General features: G+C 44.8%; 1 long non-coding RNA gene across 2 annotated transcripts; it reads right to left on the bottom strand.

Moving 5' to 3' along the window:
• Positions 1 to 464: 464 nt before the first annotated feature.
• On the bottom strand, positions 465 to 24,244 carry LOC144070402 (uncharacterized). 2 transcript variants are annotated; one of them, XR_013299267.1, is made up of 3 exons: positions 24,163 to 24,244; positions 23,966 to 24,070; positions 465 to 609 (listed from the first exon to the last, which is right to left on the bottom strand). It is a non-coding gene; the product is annotated as an uncharacterized LOC144070402 (long non-coding RNA). The 2 variants fall into 2 exon arrangements; XR_013299268.1 differs by lacking the exon at positions 465 to 609 and adding an exon at positions 23,715 to 23,880.
• Between the last annotated feature and the right edge of the window lie 352 nt (positions 24,245 to 24,596).

The following is a 24,596-nucleotide window of genomic DNA, read 5'->3' as shown; positions in this document are numbered from 1 at the left end:
TTGGGGTGCACATTCCTTAGGAGATGAAACAAAAGGAGGAGAAGCTAGGGTACCTGGACTCGCTGGAACTCTGCTCGCTCCTACATTTCCCAAAAGCATTCATCAGTGCTTCAGGAAATGAGCCGAATTGAGCTTGAAGGCCATACCTCGCTTTGAAACTGCACACAAAAATCAAATCAAGGTGTTTTAAAATGACACACTGAATGGAATGGAATGGAATGCAATGCTGGTCAGACAGACCAGACAGACCTCGGGAAGTCCTCTTGGCAAACACAGCAGGAAAACCGGAAAGAATGATCCATGTCATCGTCTAATTTAACAATGAGATCCTTAAAGCAAAAAGAACAATGTTAATGAACATGTGGTCCAATGCAGGTGCTGTTGCCCCCCCGCCCGCATGAGCCAAAAGAGGATGAGACAGTTGAATCACGCATCACCTGGAGCAAAGTCACAAGGTCCCCCAGGTAATCTTCGTGGACTTGCTCGACCGGGGCCCGTGTGAGCGGCAATGACATTATGGTGACGATGGCAACCTCGTCGGTCGCCACCATGCTCAATTGGGCTGAGCCGTCCAGCGAGGGAGAGTCAGATGACAGCACCAAGTCATACCTGCGGAAGAAAACGAAAGAGAAAAAGGCTAGTTGGGGTGCACATTCCTTAGGAGATGAAACAAAAGGAGGAGAACCTAGGGTACCTGGACTTGCTGGAACTCTGTTCGCTCCCACATTTCCCAAAACACTTCATCAGCGCTTCAGGAAATGACCCGAGGTCACACATGTGTAGTTTATTGCAACACCAGAACAACCGGACATAACACAACACTCCACTCCACTCCACTCCTGGCTCGATTGGTTTGATGCAGAGCTGTGTTCAGAGAGGCTGGCTATCTTGCACTTTCAGCCATGTTTGATGAATTGGATCCGGAAGTGGTTTCGCAACTTGACTTTGAAATGAAGGTCTAAGCCAGTGGATTCGAATTCTAATGCTCGACGACATACCTCCTCCGCCCGTGTGCGCCAGTTTGGATTTTAGGTTATTGTTCCTCAAACAATGACCGGAGTTCCGTCTTCTGCCTGTTTTTCAGAGTAGCAAACTGGCGCTGCAACTTCGCCACCATCTTGTGAGCCTGAGAACGTCAGATGGCGTCATTTTTCCAGTCCATAGTAGGTCATCAATCAAGCAGGGTTCCCACATTCAGACAAATGACAACTAAAACCACTACTAACCCTCGACGTTTCGTTCGACGGTAACCGCAGGCAATCCTGGACCTGCTCCAAGCGGACGCCCACGGTCGACGTTAGCTGGTCATGTAGTTGCATGACCGTACGCTCCAGCACCGACTGGTGTTGTATTTTTTTTTGCCAAGCGGGTCTGCACCTATGACGTGGTCCCAACAGATGGTTTGTCAACAATCCACAAGATGGCATCAAGCAGGGTTCCCACATTCAGACAAATGACAACTAAAAACACTACTAACCCTCGACGTTTCGTTCGACGGTAACCGCAGGCAATCCTGCACCTGCTCCAAGCGGACGCCCACGGTCGACGTTAGCTGGTCATGTAGTTGCATGACCGTACGCTGCACCACCGACTGGTGCCGGATTGGCTCCTTCAAGCGGGTCTGCACCTATGACGTGGTCCCAACAGATGGTTTGTCAACAATCCACAAGATGGCATCAAGCAGGGTTCCCACATTCAGACAAATGACAACTAAAAACACTACTAACCCTCGACGTTTCGTTCGACGGTAACCGCAGGCAATCCTGCACCAGCTCCAAGCGGACGCCCACGGTCGACGTTAGCTGGTCATGTAGTTGCATGACCGTACGCTGCACCACCGACTGGTGCCGGATTGGCTCCTTCAAGCGGGTCTGCACCTATGACGTGGTCCCAACAGATGGTTTGTCAACAATCCACAAGATGGCATCAAGCAGGGTTCCCACATTCAGACAAATGACAACTAAAAACACTACTAACCCTCGACGTTTCGTTCGACGGTAACCGCAGGCAATCCTGCACCAGCTCCAAGCGGACGCCCACGGTCGACGTTAGCTGGTCATGTAGTTGCATGACCGTACGCTGCACCACCGACTGGTGCCGGATTGGCTCCTTCAAGCGGGTCTGCACCTATGACGTGGTCCCAACAGATGGTTTGTCAACAATCCACAAGATGGCATCAAGCAGGGTTCCCACATTCAGACAAATGACAACTAAAAACACTACTAACCCTCGACGTTTCGTTCGACGGTAACCGCAGGCAATCCTGCACCTGCTCCAAGCGGACGCCCACGGTCGACGTTAGCTGGTCATGTAGTTGCATGACCGTACGCTGCACCACCGACTGGTGCCGGATTGGCTCCTTCAAGCGGGTCTGCACCTATGACGTGGTCCCAACAGATGGTTTGTCAACAATCCACAAGATGGCATCAAGCAGGGTTCCCACATTCAGACAAATGACAACTAAAAACACTACTAACCCTCGACGTTTCGTTCGACGGTAACCGCAGGCAATCCTGCACCAGCTCCAAGCGGACGCCCACGGTCGACGTTAGCTGGTCATGTAGTTGCATGACCGTACGCTGCACCACCGACTGGTGCCGGATTGGCTCCTTCAAGCGGGTCTGCACCTATGACGTGGTCCCAACAGATGGTTTGTCAACAATCCACAAGATGGCATCAAGCAGGGTTCCCACATTCAGACAAATGACAACTAAAAACACTACTAACCCTCGACGTTTCGTTCGACGGTAACCGCAGGCAATCCTGCACCTGCTCCAAGCGGACGCCCACGGTCGACGTTAGCTGGTCATGTAGTTGCATGACCGTACGCTGCACCACCGACTGGTGCCGGATTGGCTCCTTCAAGCGGGTCTGCACCTATGACGTGGTCCCAACAGATGGTTTGTCAACAATCCACAAGATGGCATCAAGCAGGGTTCCCACATTCAGACAAATGACAACTAAAAACACTACTAACCCTCGACGTTTCGTTCGACGGTAACCGCAGGCAATCCTGCACCTGCTCCAAGCGGACGCCCACGGTCGACGTTAGCTGGTCATGTAGTTGCATGACCGTACGCTGCACCACCGACTGGTGCCGGATTGGCTCCTTCAAGCGGGTCTGCACCTATGACGTGGTCCCAACAGATGGTTTGTCAACAATCCACAAGATGGCATCAAGCAGGGTTCCCACATTCAGACAAATGACAACTAAAAACACTACTAACCCTCGACGTTTCGTTCGACGGTAACCGCAGGCAATCCTGCACCTGCTCCAAGCGGACGCCCACGGTCGACGTTAGCTGGTCATGTAGTTGCATGACCGTACGCTGCACCACCGACTGGTGCCGGATTGGCTCCTTCAAGCGGGTCTGCACCTATGACGTGGTCCCAACAGATGGTTTGTCAACAATCCACAAGATGGCATCAAGCAGGGTTCCCACATTCAGACAAATGACAACTAAAAACACTACTAACCCTCGACGTTTCGTTCGACGGTAACCGCAGGCAATCCTGCACCTGCTCCAAGCGGACGCCCACGGTCGACGTTAGCTGGTCATGTAGTTGCATGACCGTACGCTGCACCACCGACTGGTGCCGGATTGGCTCCTTCAAGCGGGTCTGCACCTATGACGTGGTCCCAACAGATGGTTTGTCAACAATCCACAAGATGGCATCAAGCAGGGTTCCCACATTCAGACAAATGACAACTAAAAACACTACTAACCCTCGACGTTTCGTTCGACGGTAACCGCAGGCAATCCTGCACCTGCTCCAAGCGGACGCCCACGGTCGACGTTAGCTGGTCATGTAGTTGCATGACCGTACGCTGCACCACCGACTGGTGCCGGATTGGCTCCTTCAAGCGGGTCTGCACCTATGACGTGGTCCCAACAGATGGTTTGTCAACAATCCACAAGATGGCATCAAGCAGGGTTCCCACATTCAGACAAATGACAACTAAAAACACTACTAACCCTCGACGTTTCGTTCGACGGTAACCGCAGGCAATCCTGCACCTGCTCCAAGCGGACGCCCACGGTCGACGTTAGCTGGTCATGTAGTTGCATGACCGTACGCTGCACCACCGACTGGTGCCGGATTGGCTCCTTCAAGCGGGTCTGCACCTATGACGTGGTCCCAACAGATGGTTTGTCAACAATCCACAAGATGGCATCAAGCAGGGTTCCCACATTCAGACAAATGACAACTAAAAACACTACTAACCCTCGACGTTTCGTTCGACGGTAACCGCAGGCAATCCTGCACCTGCTCCAAGCGGACGCCCACGGTCGACGTTAGCTGGTCATGTAGTTGCATGACCGTACGCTCCAGCACCGACTGGTGTTGTATTTTTTTTTGCCAAGCGGGTCTGCACCTATGACGTGGTCCCAACAGATGGTTTGTCAACAATCCACAAGATGGCATCAAGCAGGGTTCCCACATTCAGACAAATGACAACTAAAAACACTACTAACCCTCGACGTTTCGTTCGACGGTAACCGCAGGCAATCCTGCACCTGCTCCAAGCGGACGCCCACGGTTGACGTTAGCTGGTCATGTAGTTGCATGACCGTACGCTGCACCACCGACTGGTGCCGGATTGGCTCCTTCAAGCGGGTCTGCACCTATGACGTGGTCCCAACAGATGGTTTGTCAACAATCCACAAGATGGCATCAAGCAGGGTTCCCACATTCAGACAAATGACAACTAAAAACACTACTAACCCTCGACGTTTCGTTCGACGGTAACCGCAGGCAATCCTGCACCAGCTCCAAGCGGACGCCCACGGTCGACGTTGGCTGGTCATGTAGTTGCATGACCGTACGCTGCACCACCGACTGGTGCCGGATTGGCTCCTTCAAGCGGGTCTGCACCTATGACGTGGTCCCAACAGATGGTTTGTCAACAATCCACAAGATGGCATCAAGCAGGGTTCCCACATTCAGACAAATGACAACTAAAAACACTACTAACCCTCGACGTTTCGTTCGACGGTAACCGCAGGCAATCCTGCACCTGCTCCAAGCGGACGCCCACGGTCGACGTTAGCTGGTCATGTAGTTGCATGACCGTACGCTGCACCACCGACTGGTGCCGGATTGGCTCCTTCAAGCGGGTCTGCACCTATGACGTGGTCCCAACAGATGGTTTGTCAACAATCCACAAGATGGCATCAAGCAGGGTTCCCACATTCAGACAAATGACAACTAAAAACACTACTAACCCTCGACGTTTCGTTCGACGGTAACCGCAGGCAATCCTGCACCTGCTCCAAGCGGACGCCCACGGTCGACGTTAGCTGGTCATGTAGTTGCATGACCGTACGCTGCACCACCGACTGGTGCCGGATTGGCTCCTTCAAGCGGGTCTGCACCTATGACGTGGTCCCAACAGATGGTTTGTCAACAATCCACAAGATGGCATCAAGCAGGGTTCCCACATTCAGACAAATGACAACTAAAAACACTACTAACCCTCGACGTTTCGTTCGACGGTAACCGCAGGCAATCCTGCACCTGCTCTAAGCGGACGCCCACGGTCGACGTTAGCTGGTGATGTCGCGTGACCGTACGCTCCACCACCGACTGGTCCGAATTCACTGCTCCAAGCGGGTCTGCACCTATGACGTGGTCCCAACAGAAGGTTTGTCAGCAATCCACAAGATGGCATCGAGCAGGGCCTTACCACAGCCGAGTGCTCAAATTTAGTCCGCAGCTCGTCGCAATGACGGACGGCTCGCTAATGACCAATAGGACATTTGACTCATTCATTTTGTTGTAGCTGTTTCATTTGGATATAGTATTACCACTGTAGGAGTAAAACTATGGTTGTTAACTCGATGACAATGAACAAAAGGTCTACTGTCTGAGTTTGTTCGACGGGACCAGACGGAGTTAAGGAATTAGGGATAGGTGCTAAAACTGCACGTCTAAGACTAGCGATAGCCAACTGGTTTGACTTCTCGATTTCCAGCGCAGACGCGCCAACTCTTCGGTCTTCTCAGAAAGCCTCTAATGGCACATTAGGACATGGACTAGAAACAAAATCTGTTGGAGTAATCATTATTATAAATGTGTTTGCAATGAATATAAAGACTTATAATATACATGCTTACTATATTAATCAATATATTTGCTTATTAGGAGTAGTAATGCTCATCCTAAATGTGTAACTACATTAAACAATATATATATATATATGTGTTGATCGCTTTTATGTTAGAGTTAGAATTAATGTGCTTTCAACGAAGACAAACGCTTACTCCAAGGTCGCTCTCCAGGACAGCTGGCTCCAGGCGAGAGATACAAGTTTGCTAGGACATAAACAATACATTGAGTCGTTGCTCCAAGGACTGATTACTGGAAGCTACGCCTCAACCCTTTCCCCACATGCAAGTTCGCAATGAAGATCTGTGAAGGACGTGTGATGACAAGTAGGCTTTTTGTGTTGTGGTAATGACGACATGGCCTATGTCCGATTATTATTATTATTAATTGTTGTTGGTTCAGCGGATGGCTATCAAGCATATTGTTTTAATTTGTGATGCTAGGTTGACGCTAGGTTTGCTTGATTCTGGAATTGTTTTGTTTCTTGCTTACGCAATTGGATCGAGTCGACAACCTTGTAATTGTTTTGATTTGAGGCCTTAAATGGGCAGGACATAATGCCGCTCGCCAGAATAATCTTGACCGGACGAGCGGGAGGATGTATTCTCTTCTTGCAAGAATTAAATGGTGATGTGACTACAGATGCCTTTTTTTATTGAAAGCTGAATTGGAAATACCTAAGGATAAACGTACAATTGGATGAACCTAACAAAATCTCATCCTCATCCTCATCCTCATCCTCTGGGCAATGTTAAAGGTTCATTCCAATTTGGTATCTTGACAGTGGACATAAACACCCACCTGTTCTAAATCCTCTTTTGTCTTGTCCAATTGCAGCTCCAGGCTATCATTGTGTGCCTGCACGCATCACCTGGAGCAAAGTCACAAGGTCCACCACGTATTCTTTGACTTGCTCGACCGGGCGGGGCCCGTGTGAGCGTCAAAGACAATTTGGTGAAGCTGCCCAACTCGTCGCTCTCCACTAGGCTCAATTCGGCTGAGCGGTCCAACGACAGCACCAAGTCATGCCTGCGGAAGAAAACAAAAGAGAAAAAGACTTGTTGGGGTGCACATTCCTTAGGAGGAGATGACACAAAAGGAGGAGAAGCTAGGGTACCTGGACTCGCTGGAACTCTGCTCGCTCCCACATTTCCCAAAACACTTCATCAGCCATTCTTGAAGTGACCCGAATCCCATAAGAAGGCCATGTCTCTCTCTCAAACTGCACACAAAAATCAAATAAATGTGTTTTAAAACGACACACGGAATGGAATGGAATGGAATGCAATGCAATGCTGGTCAATTCTTCCCAGACAGACCTTTGGAAGTTGTTGGAATTATTTTATACAAGTTATCCTGATTCTGGTATGACTGTCGAAATGTTAGTTAATAGAATGAGAGTGTCTTGGGCCCTGGAAAGTTTCACCTTATTCAACAAAGAGGAACTACCCAGGGGGGCCGACGCCTGTCTGTTCGAGCCATTGTGTGAGAGTTGCAGGAGACTGTAAAGATGTTATCTCGAAGGGGCATATGGTCATGATCAAAGAACCTTTTGTTACTGGGAGAGAACTATCTCTCCTGTGATCAGCTTGAAACTTCCTGTAACTTGGACACTCCCAAAACACAATAAGAGAATAGGCAAGGGGAGATTTTCTTCAGAGTGTTTTGGAGGGCTGTGACAGTGACAGTCTCTGAACCTCTCATTTTTTGAATAAAGTTAACTCAAATTCTCTGTGATTTCCTTCTTTTCAGGTTGGTGAAACAAATGTCTGGTGTTTGAACCCAACATTTAATTGGTCCTTCGAGCCGGATTCCAAGATACCGGACGATCCCAGCGGGTGAGCAAGATCCAGAAAAGTCTGTGGCCACAGCATAAAGATCCTTTTCCAGGACTGTTTCTTCCTTACGGGCTGGGGTCCAAAGGTTGAAGGGATACCGAGGACGCAGAGAATCGTGAGTAAATTTTATTTAAAAAAGGAATGAATGAGAAAAAAGGAATGAATGAAGGCGTAACAGACCCCTTTAGTTGGAAAAGACTAATTAAACTCTGTAAGTAAAATTAAATCCGCAGGCGTAACAGACACCCTTAGTTGCAAAAGACTAATTAAACTCTGTAAAGGATATCGGAGTCCAAGTTGTATTGAACAAACAATAACCAGAAATTCGTGGCGTAACAGACACCCTTAGTTGCAAAAGACTAATTAAACTCTGTAAAGGTTTGCGGAGCCTTGGTTGCGAATTAAAAGGAGTGAACGTGCAAAAAGTGTGTTTGGAAATACATTTTACCATTTGGTGATTTGTATCTCATATCAAACAACAGGAGACAAATGTCGACCTTTAGTGGATGTATGTAGACATGAAACTCCGCCTGAAAAGGTTGAAGTGAGTCTACCACTAAAGGAATTTATCGACATCCTGTTGTCTAAACCCAGTGTTAGTGCACTATAGGTGCAAAGACCCACTGGGACTAAATTTTATTCAAAAATGGGTAAAGTACAAAGTAAAACAAGTAAAAAAGAGGAATTCCTCTCGGAACTTGCGTCTAAAGACTGGAAGATAGTTCATAGAGAGGATCCCGACGCGGTGGAATCCTTGCGTTATTGGGTAAAAAAATATGGGTTCACCGGTAGACTAATAATAAAAGATATCCGTGAACTACAACAAAAAAATCGAAAAATCGTGTAACAAAAAACGAAGTAAAATGCAAAAACAAGGTTATGATCAAACCAAAGCGTGGTTGCGAATAGCAGGGCAAATAGAAGAGGTTGAGAAAGTAGCTAAACAAAAAAGAGAAGAGATAACTATATTAGGCCTGTTAAAAAACAGTGGTCCCTCTTCAGCTCTCCTCGTGCGAGGCTCCACACGCAAGCGGGGAGCACGACGACGAGGGGGGGGAAAGGGGGCCTGCTGGTCGTGCGGCAAAGAGGGCCACATAGCCAGGGAATGCGGGGGCAACCCTCCCCGCGCACAGCGACGACATGATAGCGCACGACTAAAACAGGAGGTAGCAAAACAAATGGTTAACAAAAGTAAGGGGAATAGATAGATAAAAAAGGTGGTGAAGCCCCCCCTTCACAGATGCGGACCCCCCTTAAGCTAAGCACACTCTTTGCAAACAAAAGGAGAGAGGGGGGGGGGGGGGGAGAAGCCCATCCAGTTTACTGCTCCCTTCACACCAAAGACAAAGGGCAGGAAAGACTACCACAAGAGAGACAGAGATAGTTGATAGTGTTATGATATATTAGTGAAAAATTATGGGTCTTTTATTAAACACTAAAATTTATATTAGGAAATGCCTAGTGAAAGGTTATTTTGCCTAAATTGTAATTGAGGTAATAGTGAGCACAGAAAATGGCTCTTATTTTAAATAAAACTGCCTTCTTAGAGCGGATAGGAATTCAGCCAGAGCTTTAACTATTTGTTTTAGAAATATGAGAGTGATTTGCGATTTAGACTTAAGTATTAAGAATCATCCAAATTATTAATGATATCAAACATGAAAACAATGCAGAAATGGCATTTATCCAAATTATTAGGTAAATTTAGATAAAATAATTGATTTAGGATAGGCATGATTTCCCTAGGACGGAAGAGGCATGAAATGTTTTTCGGTGCACAGGAAAACATTCCTTGTTTTGCCCGGCACAGGTGGAATATGCTTTAGCGTGGTTCATATTAATGACGATTAGAATATTAATTGCATTAGCATCAAACAGTTGATGTCAACCAAACAACATTAACCTATTTCTTTTGAGAATGATTAGGCTGATAGCACAGCAAAAAGGTGGTTAGCTGCCAAGAAGCCCCAGACTGGGGATGGCTCTTAACCAGTGATGAAAAATTGCAGACCACTGATTTTTGAAAATTAGTGTGAACATGAATGATTGTTTGTTTGTCTTTTGTGTTTCTAATTGGCCGACCATCAAGATATAATCAATCAGATATCAAGGTGGAAAATGATTTAGAAATTTGAAATCAAATTTTGATGAAAATTATGGAAAATTGTTTAGTTCAATGAAATTTTAATGGTAAAAGCAGCAGTACTCCAAACGTGAAATTTGAAGTGGAGAAACAAATCTGCTATGCAAAATTTAGGAGCACTGAAAAGACAGTGCTTGATACCAAATTCCAAAGTACTATTGATTTATTGTGATAATGGCATCCAAATTGTGTTAACAGAATAATTGACTGAATTGACAAAAGTTTCCATATTTCGTTCCGAAGAAAAAAAAAAAAAAATGGAAATCTAATTTAGTGGAATATACCAAACGCCATTATTAACTACACGATTGGAATTGGAGGATGAGGCTAATCATATGTCTGCATAAAAGAAAAAACTTTAAAAGAAACGCATTAATTTTGGGTTGGCAGAGGGAGATTGCATTTCTCAACAGGAAACATGATGAGCAACCCGGGATGAGAGTGCAAATGTTCCTGACCAATCCAGCAGACATGAAAATAGCGGATCCATTTTGTGCTCTGTAAGAAGGTTCTCTCAGTTGAAACGTATGAGGAGGCAGGTAAGATAAATTTTTGACGTAATCAGACAAAATGGCAAGCACTCCAATATTGATTGGAAAGATTATTGCTCGGGGAGCAATGCTGTAAGCCATGAGGAACTTTTTATATTGGTTTTATTGTCTCCATATAAAAAAAAGCGTTTCAATTGAGACTACACCTTCTTACAGATAGTTAAAGTAAACAATTGTGACTAGATCTTCTTACATATTTTTAAAGTAAACAATTAGAGAGAAAAGAGAAACTACAATGGATAGAAATGTAACTAGAATTTAATTTTATGCCTGACTATTGAAAAATATTGATTGAGAAAGTTTCATAGGAGATGATTGGCAAACTCCGAAGACAATGGAATGTTACATTTGATAATAAGACTACTAGTTTGGGATATTTTGAATTAAGAAAACACTGAGGTTAATATGCAACGCAATACACATTGTTAGATGAATTTGGGACTTGATTAGTATGCATTTTAAAAGTAATGGGCTTTGATTGCTCTAAAAGATACAATTATGTTAAAAATATTGACCCTGACAAACAAGGGGTGGTTACATTTTACTGGGTTCAATTCTATTTAGAATTATAAATGTGTGCATTTTGTTTCTGAATATTAATTGATGTGAATCTAAACTGTTACAGAGAACGGGAAAGCTGTTTTCCTGGGGAGAAAGCAGCCTGGTTTGCTTTTTGTATTTTTCCTATTCTTAGTATGATTAGTTAATTTGTGTAATTGTAGGAAAGAGGAAAAAACAAATATGGGTTTTGATCTTAACAAGGAAGCAGTGTTCAAAATAGAATATCAGCTAGCATGTTTAATTTTGATTGATAAGGTATTTAAATTTTCACAAACATAATGATGGATGTTAAGCACGTGTTGAAGACAACGACAGAACACAGCAGCTAAAGCAGCAGCGCAAACACTTACTGCACAGCATACACAACAACAAAACTGAGCCGATCTCAAGAACAGTCAGCAGACGAACTGTACAAAGCTAAAGGCCTACCGTACCTACCAAAAATGTATTCCATAATTGAGCCATAAATGTCTCAACAGGGGGGAGGTATGGTGAAGAGGTATAAATACCTATTTTAAAATTTTTGTAGGAACTGTTTAATTTGTTATTTTATTGATCTGTAAAGAACATGGGATCTCCAGAATCATCTGGAGTGACAATGGAGCTCATTTTTCAAACAGCATAGTGCAAAACATGGCAAAACAACTGGTAGAACTAGCTTGAGATTAACACTTTTTGAGATAGTTATTGGAAGACCATTTCAACTTCCTTTATGGGAAGATGAAGGAGAGAAACTTATCCAAAGAACATGTAAGGTGCCGTGATCTTTTTGTCTATCTTGCAGGAGGTGGTGTAGCCAGGTGACTGGATCCTGATCCGAGTCATAAAAATGAAGTCCTGGTTCTCTCCACGATGGGAAGACCCATTCGTGGCCCAACTCACCAACCTCCACAGCAGCAAAGATCGCTGAAAAGTCAAAGTCGATTCAGGTCAAGAGTTCGAGACAGGTGACTCTGAGTGGACTAAGTCGGACGGTGTCAAAACCCTTGTCCGTGAAGAAACTCATCTGACGTCTACTCACCAGCCACGAGCACCCCTCACTTAACCCTGACCTCCCATAGACTTTGCACCTCTATACAGAAGCCACAGTGAAAGCTGTTGTCATCCACATCACAGTGACTGGACTGTCAGTGACAGCCTGGGCGTATCTGAACGCCCCGCCCACAGAGACTCGAGTTGGAAAACAAGTGCAGGAAACGTCTTGCCTCACCACTGGAATGGCAGAGCCAAGCGGTCCGCTCCTGGATGGGGAGACGGGGACCCAACCTACATCAACAACATCGGGGTTCCCTGCAGCATACCAGATGAGTATAAACTCGCTGACCAAATTGCACGACTCCAGAACAGGACGGAGGAAGGGTTTGCAGCCATCCATGAACAGTTGTCGGTGACCTCCTGATGGCGTTCCAGAACAGAATTGCTGTTGACATGCTCCTGGCAGAGAAAGGTGGCGTGTGCTCCATCTTTGGCGACCAATGCTGCACGTTCATCCCTAACAACACAGCAGCTGACGGGAGTTTAACCAAGGCCCTGGAGGGCCTTCGATCCCTCAACAGCAAGATGAAAGAACATTCTGGAGTCGACACCTCAATGTGGGGCGAATTTGGTAGCATGTTTGGCAGATACAAACAGTTGGTTGTATCAGTTTTAATGTCAATCGCTGTTTATGCTGCCATTCTCACAACTTGTGGCTGTTGTTGCATTCCCTGTATTCGTGCGTTATGTGAAAGGTTAATAACAAATGCTATACAACCAGTCAAATCAGAAATGTATGCCTTATTGACATCTGGAGGCGAACCACGGGATGACGACGACGCCGACGCATCTGGGGATGAGGAGGAAATGCAGTTCATAGGACTGCCTGACATGTTCCCAGATGCTAAACACTATGCCTTGTTGACTTTTGAGTGTAATGTTTTTCTGTTATTTTTGTGATCCTGTAATGTGAAAATCTGAAAAGAAGAGGTTATGGGTGATGATATTTTATAACAGAATCTGGATAAACAGGAGGGTTATGTTGGAATTATTTTATATAAGTTATCCTGATTCTGGTATGACTGTCGAAATGTTAGTTAATAGAATGAGAGTGTCTTGGGCCCTGGAAAGTTTCACCTTATTCAACAAAGAGGAACTACCCAGGGGGGCCGACGCCTGTCTGTTCGAGCCATTGTGTGAGAGTTGCAGGAGACTGTAAAGATGTTATCTCGAAGGGGCATATGGTCATGATCAAAGAACCTTTTGTTACTGGGAGAGAACTATCTCTCCTGTGATCAGCTTGAAACTTCCTGTAACTTGGACACTCCCAAAACACAATAAGAGAATAGGCAAGGGGAGATTTTCTTCAGAGTGTTTTGGAGGGCTGTGACAGTGACAGTCTCTGAACCTCTCATTTTTTGAATAAAGTTAACTCAAATTCTCTGTGATTTCCTTCTTTTCAGGTTGGTGAAACAAATGTCTGGTGTTTGAACCCAACAGAAGTCCTCTTGGCAAAGAATGAGGGAAAACAGGAAAGAATGATCCGTGTCATCGGCTAATCTCACAACGAGATCCTTAAAGCAAAAAGAAAAGGTCAATCAATAGACACATTGCTTACAACTCCCATAAAGCCAACACACATTTTATGTCCAAGAAGAATTCTATTTTTATTTGCAAAATGTTTGAGTCATGATTACAAATAAATAATAATGATACAGTACATGGTATTTCCATATGTAACACAAATTTGGCAACAAGACATGGATGGTTTGAGGTTGCATGTATCTGTAATGTCTGTCACTCATTCATTCTCAACTTTGAAGACTTTTCTCATGACACTTATTTAACATGAAGAGAGTAAAGCACAGGATTTTTGATATATTTTTTTTAAAAAAAAATGTTGTACTTACGTGTTTTAGAGGAGTACTTGTGCTCGGCTGAAATGCAATGGTGAAGCGGAAAAGTCCTTTTCTGTAAGTATCAAAGACTGTTTTCAGGGTGGATACAGGAATAACTTCTCTCTACTCTCTATCTAAATAGATTGTTGGCTTAAAAATTCAATAGTGCTCTGCGATATAGAAAAGAATCTATTACAATATTATTCCTATTATACATGATATCAAGATGTCATATAGTGTAGTTATACATGTAGTATTTTGAAATTGGCATCGAATTGACCAGCCACAAATGTTAAATGTGTCAGTATTTTGTGTACTCTACTAATACCTTTCTTTGACTAGTGGTTTTGAATTTGAATCCATAAATGAATGGAAAGTGAATGGAAAACATGTCTGCGTTTCACTTTGTTGTGTGAAATGTTTTGTTTGATGTTTGATTAAATCCCTATTCACCTAATGTTCAAATCTATCAATTGGCAATAACACATCCAATTTCAATAAGATTGTACTTACTTCGAAGTGTTACTTTCATGTGTTTCATGTTTGTAGACTAACTGCTTCTACACACATGAAAGTAAGACTTTCCCCAGGGACTATTTGAACGGTTACCGGCCGGCTAATAGCCACCGCCATTACTTAGACACAGAATTCTTAACGGTCAAATAGCCCCGACACAGAATTCTTAACGGCTAAATCGCCCCGGGGACTATTTGAACGGTTACCGGTTAATAGCCACCGCCATTACTAATAATCCAAAATCTAAAAGAGATGGACATTAATCACTTTTTAATTCTTTTTGTTTTGTTTTGTTTACGTAAGTGACGACTGAGTTTGTCAAACGGCTGACTGTCCTAAATTGACAGGTCAAAACTTGACTTTCTTTGCTAAAACAACAATAAGGAGCTCAACAAGTAGGCTTTATCCAATTACAGTGGTACCTCGTCATAAGACCGTTCGTCATACGGAATGCTCGTCTTACGGGGGAAATTTCGATCGAATAATTCGCCCGTGATGCGGTCAAAGTTTCGTGATGCGACCAAGCCAGGTTGCCATGGCATTTTTTTTGGCATATCTTTCGTGTATAACAATATTTACGAGCACCGGATGAGCTATTCAGACCAGGAAACGCACAACGCGCATGCGCGGTGAAAAGAGGGCTTTCTGGGTAATGAAGTATACTCGTGCTCGCAAAAGTATCCCCGGTAGCAACTCTATCATAGGCGCCGTTCGATGGGACGCGAACACAGATGCTACAAGCTAAAAAGGAGCCGCTAGCCAGCGCCCCTGTAGCTCCCATGAGAAATCCGACTCGGATCGCTGCCGCCTGTGCGACGAGGAAACAGAGTCGTCTGAACACTTATGGCTCCGCTGTCCGGCCTTAATGACCGAACGCTACCATCGCGGCTTGGGCAACTCCCTGGATGAACTTATCCGTGTTCCAGTGGCAGCCCTAGCGCTGCTGAGGGTAATCCTCAGGCGCCTGAGGTGAAAAAGAAGAAGAAGAAGAAGAAGAAGAAGAAGAAGATGAGCAGCGGGGCGATCGCTGATAAGACTGCTTGCTGCTCGTTGGCAAGTGGTCGTGCGTTCTCCGATTGTGAGGACATTTGTGTGCATCATTTTCGGAATATTTTGAAGGGAATAGTACGACAGCAAACAGCCCATCGATAGCGAACGTGAGGGTGGAGTGTTTGTTCTGTTTACGAGTGCGTTGTGTGGAGGAAAAAAAAAAAAACGAAGCCCCTCTCCCCTCGGCGAAATCCGGCCAATTTTAGTTAGATTAAACACTTTATTTCTATTAAACCACTCGTTATTTATTACTTTGTCAATATATGGCGAATTATAAGAAATAAAACATTTTTTTTCAATCCAATATCCTGTTTCTGGTGTTTTTTTCAGAGAGTTGGAACGAATTAAATTGTTTCCCATTCATTTCAATGGGAAACTTTACCTCGAGTTACGAGTAACTTGTCATACGAGCTCAGTCCCGGAACGGATTAAGCTCGTATCTCGAGGTACCACTGTACTATGAAGACCCGAATAATAGTAGGCACTGGAATAATAGTAGGGAGTGGAAAATTCCAAATGAATTAGTAATAATAGTAGGCACCGGAATAATAGTAGGCAGTGGAAAATTCCAAAAATAATGAATATTAGTAGGCACGAGATCATTAGTGTCTAAACAGATTCGATGCATAGAATTAAAGCTATGATGGAATATTTATTATAAAATCATAACAAGGACAATCATTATTATTTTAATCAACAGTTTACTAGTAGCATGAAACAAAATACCGGTAATATGTTTAAATTCCACAATTAACTACAAATTAAAGTCATGATGATCGATGACATAGGCTACTGTAAAGAAATAATCAACTGTCAAGTAACCCCATTGTACAGTTGGCTGAACAAATGTTTTCCTCTTTGGATCCCATTTCTTTTTTTAATTTAGCCTTCTCCTCAACCTCTTACAGCAGCTCTTTGTATTTTTTCTACCACATCGGCCAATTTCTCTTTCTCCTCTAAAGTGTACTTTTTATATTTTTTCTCCATGCTAATACTAATGCTAGCAAGACAACGGATAATCGTGTTGCAAAGTTGTATTACAGTTGCAAATAATTGCTGCAATGAATTGCGTATAACGTAACTCTCGTATATATTAGGCCTACCAATACATTGTAATGATGTATACGTATTGCAACTCTACCAGTGGCAATTGCACGTTCTTACTAGTACTAGTACGTTAGTAAAAACAGCACGTGTGCTTGACACGTAGAAAGTTAATGACATAGAACAATGTTGCTGCTGCACGGACTTAATTGAGGCAAAAATTAAGAATCGTAGGCACCCGAATAAGAATCGTAGGCATGCGAAAATTTGAGTTGAAAAAATAATCGTAGGCATACGATTATTCGGGTCTTCATAGTACGTACCTTTCGTTGCGGTCTTGACACCTAACGATGACTTCAAGAAGTTCACTAAAATGGTGGCCATGGGATAAGACAGGCTGCTGGTTAGAAGACATTGTGGGGAGCAACTAAGTACGTAGTTCAATCTCCACGGCAGCATTGAATGCCGGTGGAATGCCGGTTGATATTTGAACACATCTTCTTCGTGTATTTTTTCTTCTTCTTCTTCTTCTTCTTCTTCTTCTTCTTCTTCTTCTTCTTCTTCTTCTTCTTCTTCTTCTTCTTCTTCTTCTTCTTCTTCTTCTTCTTCTTTTGAAGTTGGAGGGGAGGTACGGCAGTTCATTCGCCGCCACCCAAGATGGCCCGAGGACGGCCATCTTGGTACAGATCGCCTGAGGGCGGCCATCTTGGTAGGGGCCACCTTCCCATCCATTTCAATGCATTGATGTTCAAACAGTGGCGGGCCGTCAGGGCCTTCAAGGCCTTCTCTGCTGGCCTAAGAAATATCTGAATCATATTCTATTTTGTCCATCAATACGTACTTATTATTCCAAATGGTCTGTTAGCTTCCTTTCATTTCTTTTCCCCCTGGTTGCACTGCTTCCAGATGTGTCTTTTCATATTGAAGCATTTAACCAATCACATTTCAGCCATGATTTGTTGCCAGATCAGATCTGCCTCAAAGCCTGCACAATCAGTTCTTGCGGGCTCTGCTGCATTCAACTAGACTGTTGCTTTTAACCAATCAGATTTCGAGTTGGCAACCCCACAATGATTTTTCATAGGCATTAGCATTTTGCTGGCTGGGACATGTCATTGCTTTCACAAACTATGATTGGCTAGTAGGCGGGCCAAAGCAGTACCGAGGCAGCCGAGATCGCAAACTCCACCCACTATGGCCTGGCCGACAGAAACAAAAACAAATTTCAGATCCGTGTCATCGGCTAATGTAACAAGGAGATCCTTAAAGCAAAAAGAAAAGGTCAATCAATAGACACATTGCTTACCACTCCCAGAAAGCCAACACACATTTTATGTCCAAGAAGAATTCTAATTTTATTTGCAAAATGTTTGAGTAATGATTAAAAATAAATAATAATGATACAGTACAGACGCTCCCCTACTTACGAACATTCGACTTACGAACAACGGTACATACGAACATGTCTGCAAATTGCGTTTATGTTGAAAAATGTTCGCAAGTTCGATTTTGTATTGCGCGCCTTTTTCCGAGTAGTGCTTCTTTCCGCCGCTAATACCGACGACGCCTGGCGCTGAGAGCGCTCGGCTCACCCAGCATCCACCTTCCTCTGCCCAGTTCGTTGCAGTGCGCAAGTTGCGCAAGTGCGTGACGTATCTCCAGTGCGCAAAGAACCTTTTTCATTTTTATCATGAAATATCTCGTGCAGCCATTATTCAATATGGTTGGTGAAAAGCGAAAGGCTTCTAGTGAAGGAGATGCAAGGAAGAGGCAAGCCATTTCATTTGAAACCAGTGGCAATAATTACGAAGCTTGATGCGCGTGAGAAAGTGGTGAGCGTTGCACGGGAATACAACTTGAATCGTTCCACCGACCGTCGGTACCATTTATAAACAGAAAGATGGAGCAGCAGGACCCAAATATGGAACGTTGCACAAAGTTTGCAAATCAATTGAATGATGCCATACAGTGCTACCGCATCATTTATGATGAAAAAAAGAAGAAAACGGTGCAATTGTCGTTAGATCGCTTCTTTCGGCCAGTTTCTAATACATAAATCTCTCTCTCTCTCTCTCTCTCTCTCTCTCTATACAGTAGTGTACATATTCTCTCCATTTTATTAAATGTTTTTTTTTCAGTACAAACCAATGCGTGTTACTTATACAAGCCTTAAACATACAAATGCACTTATATTTACCTTCAATATACTTATATCGGCCTTAAAGATAAATGATAATACAAAATATAGCACTGAATCAACTTACCAACTAATTCAACTTATGAACAACCGCTCGGAACCTAACTCCTTCGTTCGTAAGTAGGGGAGCGTCTGTACATGCTATTTCCATGTGTAACACAAATTTGGCCACAAGACATGGATGGTTTAAATTGAGGTTGCAATGTCACTCATTCTCAACAATGAAGACTTTTCTCATGGCACTTTTATTTAACATGAAGACAGTAAAGCACAGGATTTTTGATAGATTTGAAAAAAAAATGCTGTACTCACGTGTTTTTGAGGATCACTTGTGCTCGGCTGAAGTCCCATGGTGATGCGGAGGTTTTTTTTCTGCAAGTATAAAGGACTGTTTTCAGGGTTGATACAAGCAACTTCTGCAGACATGTAGTATTTTGAAATTGGCATCGAATTGACCAGCCACAAATGTTAAATGTGTCAGTATTTTGTTGTCTACTAATACCTTTGACTAGAATTAAACTAGACACAGAATTCTTAACGGTTAAATAGTCCAAGAAATTGAAAGGTTACCGGGTACATACCTGTCAACCTGGGCCAATTCCTCCCCGTATTAATGATTGGAATCCCCCGTATTAAGCAATAGAAAACCGTACAAATGCAACGCGGCACATATTTACTCACATAGGGTGCACGTGTGCAAGTGTTATGGTCGCGCCGCGTTGTCGTGACGCGACCGTGAATGTATTCGGACCCATAGCTGCTTAAATAACGAAACAGGAAATGATTTAATCATTTCCTGTTTCGTGTGAAAGGGGAATGCGTGTGCGCATATCATGCTTAAAGCATGACAATATTAGCAGTTGACGATGGCGTTTTCGTCTGCTACCAGTGACCGAGACGATCCGGATTAGAGCCGAAATGCGTCAAACGAGATCCGTTTTACAAAAAACGTACTTAAAAAAAATCCCGTACAAAAGTTGTTATACGGCGTACACAATTTGAAATGATCAAAAAACGTATAAAATAAGGGGAAAACGTATAAGTTGACAGGTATGCGGGGAATAGTCACCGCCATTACTTAGACACAGAATTCTTAACTTTAAAATAGCCCCAGGGACTAAATTGACAGGTCAAAACTTGACTATCTTTGCTAAAACAACAATAAGGACCTCAAAAAGTAGGCTTTTTCTCAGATTACCTGTCGTTGGAGCCTTCACACTTAACGGTGACTTCAAAAACTTCAGTCAGTCTCAAAGCCATGGCGATAGATAGCGTGACTTATCGCGAAGATTGCCGGGGAAATTTATACGCTTCCACTTCTTCTTCTTCTTCTTCTTCTTCTTCTTCTTCTTCTTCTTCTTCTTCGTGTTTCTCTTCTTCGTCTCCTCCTAGCGGTTTTGTTGGGAGTTTGCAAACAACTTCACAATGTATCACTACGACTAACCAGAATGGATGATTGATCTTGCAATTTAGTCAAATGACATTGAAAAAGTAATACACAATAATACTATGTATTTATTTGTACCATAAAAAAGACAACAATTGAGAAAAGCATTGATGATAATCCGATTTTATTGTTATTACAACATTAATGATAATAATAATCATAAGAATCCAAATGACAAGAAAGACAAGGCACGACTAAAACACTACCTTGATAACGCTAAACCTGAAGAAAGTTTGGCTCTGATCCGGATAGTCTCGGTCGGTCACTGGTAGCAGACAAAAACATGATCGTCGATTGCTAATGGTGTCAGGCTTTGAGCCTGACATGCACCCGCGCGTCAGTCACTACTGCCCTTTTCACTATAGAAATATAGACAGTGTCAGTAAGCAATGTACATAGACAGTAGTCAAGGTGAATAATGTGGTTTTATTTGTGTGTTTTTTGTGTGTGTCGGTCTGTTGTGGTGTGGATCTTTCACTCTCACAGTGGAACATTTTTGCTCCGTGTCTAACTTTTCCGCCAGCCCTTATTTTGAAAATGTGCTGCAGTTTCACTCCAAGCCAGCTTGGATGTCCCGAGCAATGTGTTCATAAACATGTGTGTCAGGCCCCAGACGAGATTGGTGGCTGGTTGCGCCCGCCACCCAACCACAGGTCCTGCCTCTAATGCAGGGCTGTCAAAGTCATTTGGCATGGTGGGCCACATACGGCGGCCTAGGGAGATGTCAAGTGGGCCGGACCATTAAAATGATACCATGCTCTGCTATAAATAACCCAAATATCATGTCTTTCCTTTGTTTTGGTGTAAAGAAGCACAAGAACATTAGGAAAATATTGAAATGGAATGAACTATCCTTTCATGAAACACCTCATATTTCCTTAGATAAATGTGCAATTGACTTTTATCATTCACAAATAGGCATTGCAACGGATCCCACTGATTGTACAAAGGCACAAAACTTGAATTGGTACTGAAAAATATAGTCATGCACTTTAAGATTAAAAGAGACTTTTAATGAAAGGAATTTTTAAACCACTTACACATACGCATATAAAATCAAAATGTAATCTTTGCGTGCACCTTACAAACTAAGGAGAGTGATTTGAAATGTGTAATGAAGAAAGTTTCTGTCTCAGTGATGCAGCTTGTCTTCTACTCTGATGGAAAGAGTGCGCCCCTTAGCGGATAATCCGTGAATTGCAGGGAATTAAGAATATGAATCCCATGTCTTTGATGCATTTTTTTCCACTTTCAAATGATCCTGCGGGCCTGATCGAACCTCCTTGGGGGCCGGTTCCGGCCCGCGGGCCGTATGTTTGACACCCCTGCCTCTAATGACTCGAGGGCTGCCAGGTGTGAGTCATTAGCCAGTGAGGAGTATTTAAGGCCACCAAGAACAGGACCACACTGCGGGATCGTCTGATCTGCTCACAGTGAGGTACGTACCTGCTTGTATTTTCTCGCCTTCCTTCGTTGATTTAAGACCTCTTGTTTTGCTCCCAGGATTCCGACTACGCTCGGCCTCCACGACCACGGATACGCCTAACGACACGCCGACGCCATCCCGACGCCATCCCCTCTGGTGCCTGGCCTTTCACTTGGATCATTCTAATCAAGATTGGAGAAGCAGACTCCCACCCTCGCCTGCTTTGGGCTCTTCCACCCCCGATCATAACAGCACGATCCCGCGGGCGCAGGCCAGGCCCCCTCCGACCCAATTTGGCAACATCTTTGCCTTTGTCGGCCATCTTGTTTTTGGACTGGGCGTCGTTCTTCTTCCTGTGGGGCGCCGGGCTGAACAAGGACACGCGAGCGGTCTTCGCCACTTTGGTCTCTTGGGCGGGTGCAGGTGCCATCTTCTTGCCCTTCTTCCTCTGCAGGTAGTCGTCGATGGACTCCAGCTTGTCAAAATGGGCGTTGTGGAGTTTTTGGAAGTTTGGAGTGACCGCTTTCAGAGCAGTCCCTTTGGAACAGCATACCCAAGCTATTGCGTACCTCTGTTCTAAGGTATCGAGCATGGCTGAGACCCCTGGATGACATACGAGCACTACTCAATTCTTTGCCTCATTCACCAAGTGCACAGCTAACCCCAGCCGCTCCCCTGGTAACACCGATATCGCCGCAACAGGGACCTAAGGCCCCCCTACGGTGGAGATCTCGGCGCATGCCGGCGCTTCCTGGTTCAATGGCAGTTGGTGTTTGAACAACCGAGCCTCACCCACACCTCGGACCGAGCCAAGATCGCTTACCTGATCGGCTGCCTTCGTGATGAGGCCCTAGCCTGGGCGAGCGCCGAATGGGAGAGGGGCTCCCGCATTTGTACCTCCTACGACTTATTGACCGCAGAGATGCGAAAGATCTTCGACCAGCCGGTGGGCGCTTAAGAGCTCTCAGACAAGGCGTCCGGAGCGTGGCAAAAGACTGGGTCGAATTCCGCATCTTAGCCGCCGAGAGTGCCTTTAATGACTCCGCCCTCCCTCCACGACGGCTGAATGTGGAGATGCGGGAGGAGCTGGCGATCCGAGAGGAACCAGGGTCCCTCGACGCGCTCGTGGAATTGGCCATCCGGATCGACAGCCAACTAGAAAGACAACGAGGGCAGCGGCAAGGTGACTCGCAGGTGGTCGCCATGCTTGGACTTCGGAGGAACGTGACCCCCGATCATAACAATGTGGTACAATGCAGGTGCTGTTGCCCGCCCGCCTGCATGAGCCAAAAGAGGATGAGACAGTTGAATCACGCATCACCTGGAGCAAAGTCACGAGGTCCCCCACGTATTTATTGACCTGCTCGACCGTGGCCCGTGTGAGCGTCAAAGATAATTTGGTGATGCAGAACAACTCGTCGGTCTCCACTATGCTCAATTGGGCTGAGCCGTCCAGCGAGGGAGAGTCGGACGAGAGCACCAAGTCATACCTGCGGAAGAAAACAAAAGAGAAAAAGACTTGTTGGGGTGCACATTCCTTAGGAGATGAAACAAAAGGAGGAGAACCTAGGGTACCTGGACTCGCTGGAACTCTGCGCGCTCCCACATTTCTCAAAATACTTGATCAGGGCTTCAGGAAATGACTCGAATTGAGCTTGAAGGCCATACCTCGCTTTGAAACTGCACACAAAAATCAAATCAAGGTGTTTTAAAATGACACACTGAATGGAATGGAATGGAATGCAATGCTGGTCAATTCTTCCCAGACAGACCTCGGGAGTCCTCTTGGCAAAGACAGCAGGAAAACATGAACGAATGATCCGTCACATCCACCAATGTCACAATGAGATCCTTTAACCAAAAAGAACAATGTTAATGAACATGTGGTACAATGCAGGTGCTGTTGCCCGCATGAGCCAAAAGAGGATGAGACAGTTGAATCACGCATCACCTGGAGCAAAGTCACAAAGTCCCCCACGTAATCTTCGTGGACTTGCTCGACCGGGGCCCGTGTGAGCGGCAATGACAATATGGTGACGATGGCAACCTCGTTGGTCATCATTAGGCTCAATTGGGCTGAGCCGTCCAGTGAGGGAGAGTCGGATGACAGCACCAAGTCATACCTGCGGAACAAAATGAAAGAGAAAAAGACTTGTTGGGGTGCACATTCCTTAGGAGATGAAACAAAAGGAGGAGAAGCTAGGGTACCTGGACTCGCTGGAACTCTGCTCGCTCCTACATTTCCCAAAAGCATTCATCAGTGCTTCAGGAAATGAGCCGAATTGAGCATGAAGGAGATACCTCGCTTTGAAACTGCACACAAAAATCAAATCAAGGTGTTTTAAAATGACACACTGAATGGAATGGAATGGAATGCAATGCTGGTCAATTCTTCCCAGACAGACCTCGGGAAGTCCTCTTGGCAAAGACGGCAGGAAAACATGAACGAATGATCCGTCACATCCACTAATGTCACAACGTGATCCTTTTAACCAAAAAGAACAATGTTGATAAACATGTGGTACAATGCAGATGCTGTTGCCCCCCGCCCGCATGAGCCAAAAGAGGATGAGACAGTTGAATCACGCATCACCTGGAGCAAAGTCACAAAGTCCCCCAGGTAATCTTCGTGGACTTGCTCGACCGGGGCCCGTGTGAGCGGCAAGGACATTATGGTGACGACGGCAACCTCGTCGGTCGCCACCATGCTCAATTGGGCTGAGCCGTCCAGCGAGGGAGAGTCCGATGACAGCACCAAGTCATACCTGCGGAACAAAACGAAAGAGAAAAAGACTTGTTGGGGTGCACATTCCTTAGGAGATGAAACAAAAGGAGGAGA

This window comes from Stigmatopora argus, unplaced genomic scaffold (genome assembly GCF_051989625.1).
Source record: "Stigmatopora argus isolate UIUO_Sarg unplaced genomic scaffold, RoL_Sarg_1.0 HiC_scaffold_61, whole genome shotgun sequence".
NCBI lineage: Eukaryota > Metazoa > Chordata > Actinopteri > Syngnathiformes > Syngnathidae > Stigmatopora > Stigmatopora argus.
The sequence above is the reverse complement of the archived record's forward strand: the minus strand, read 5'-3'. Positions and strand labels throughout refer to the sequence as shown.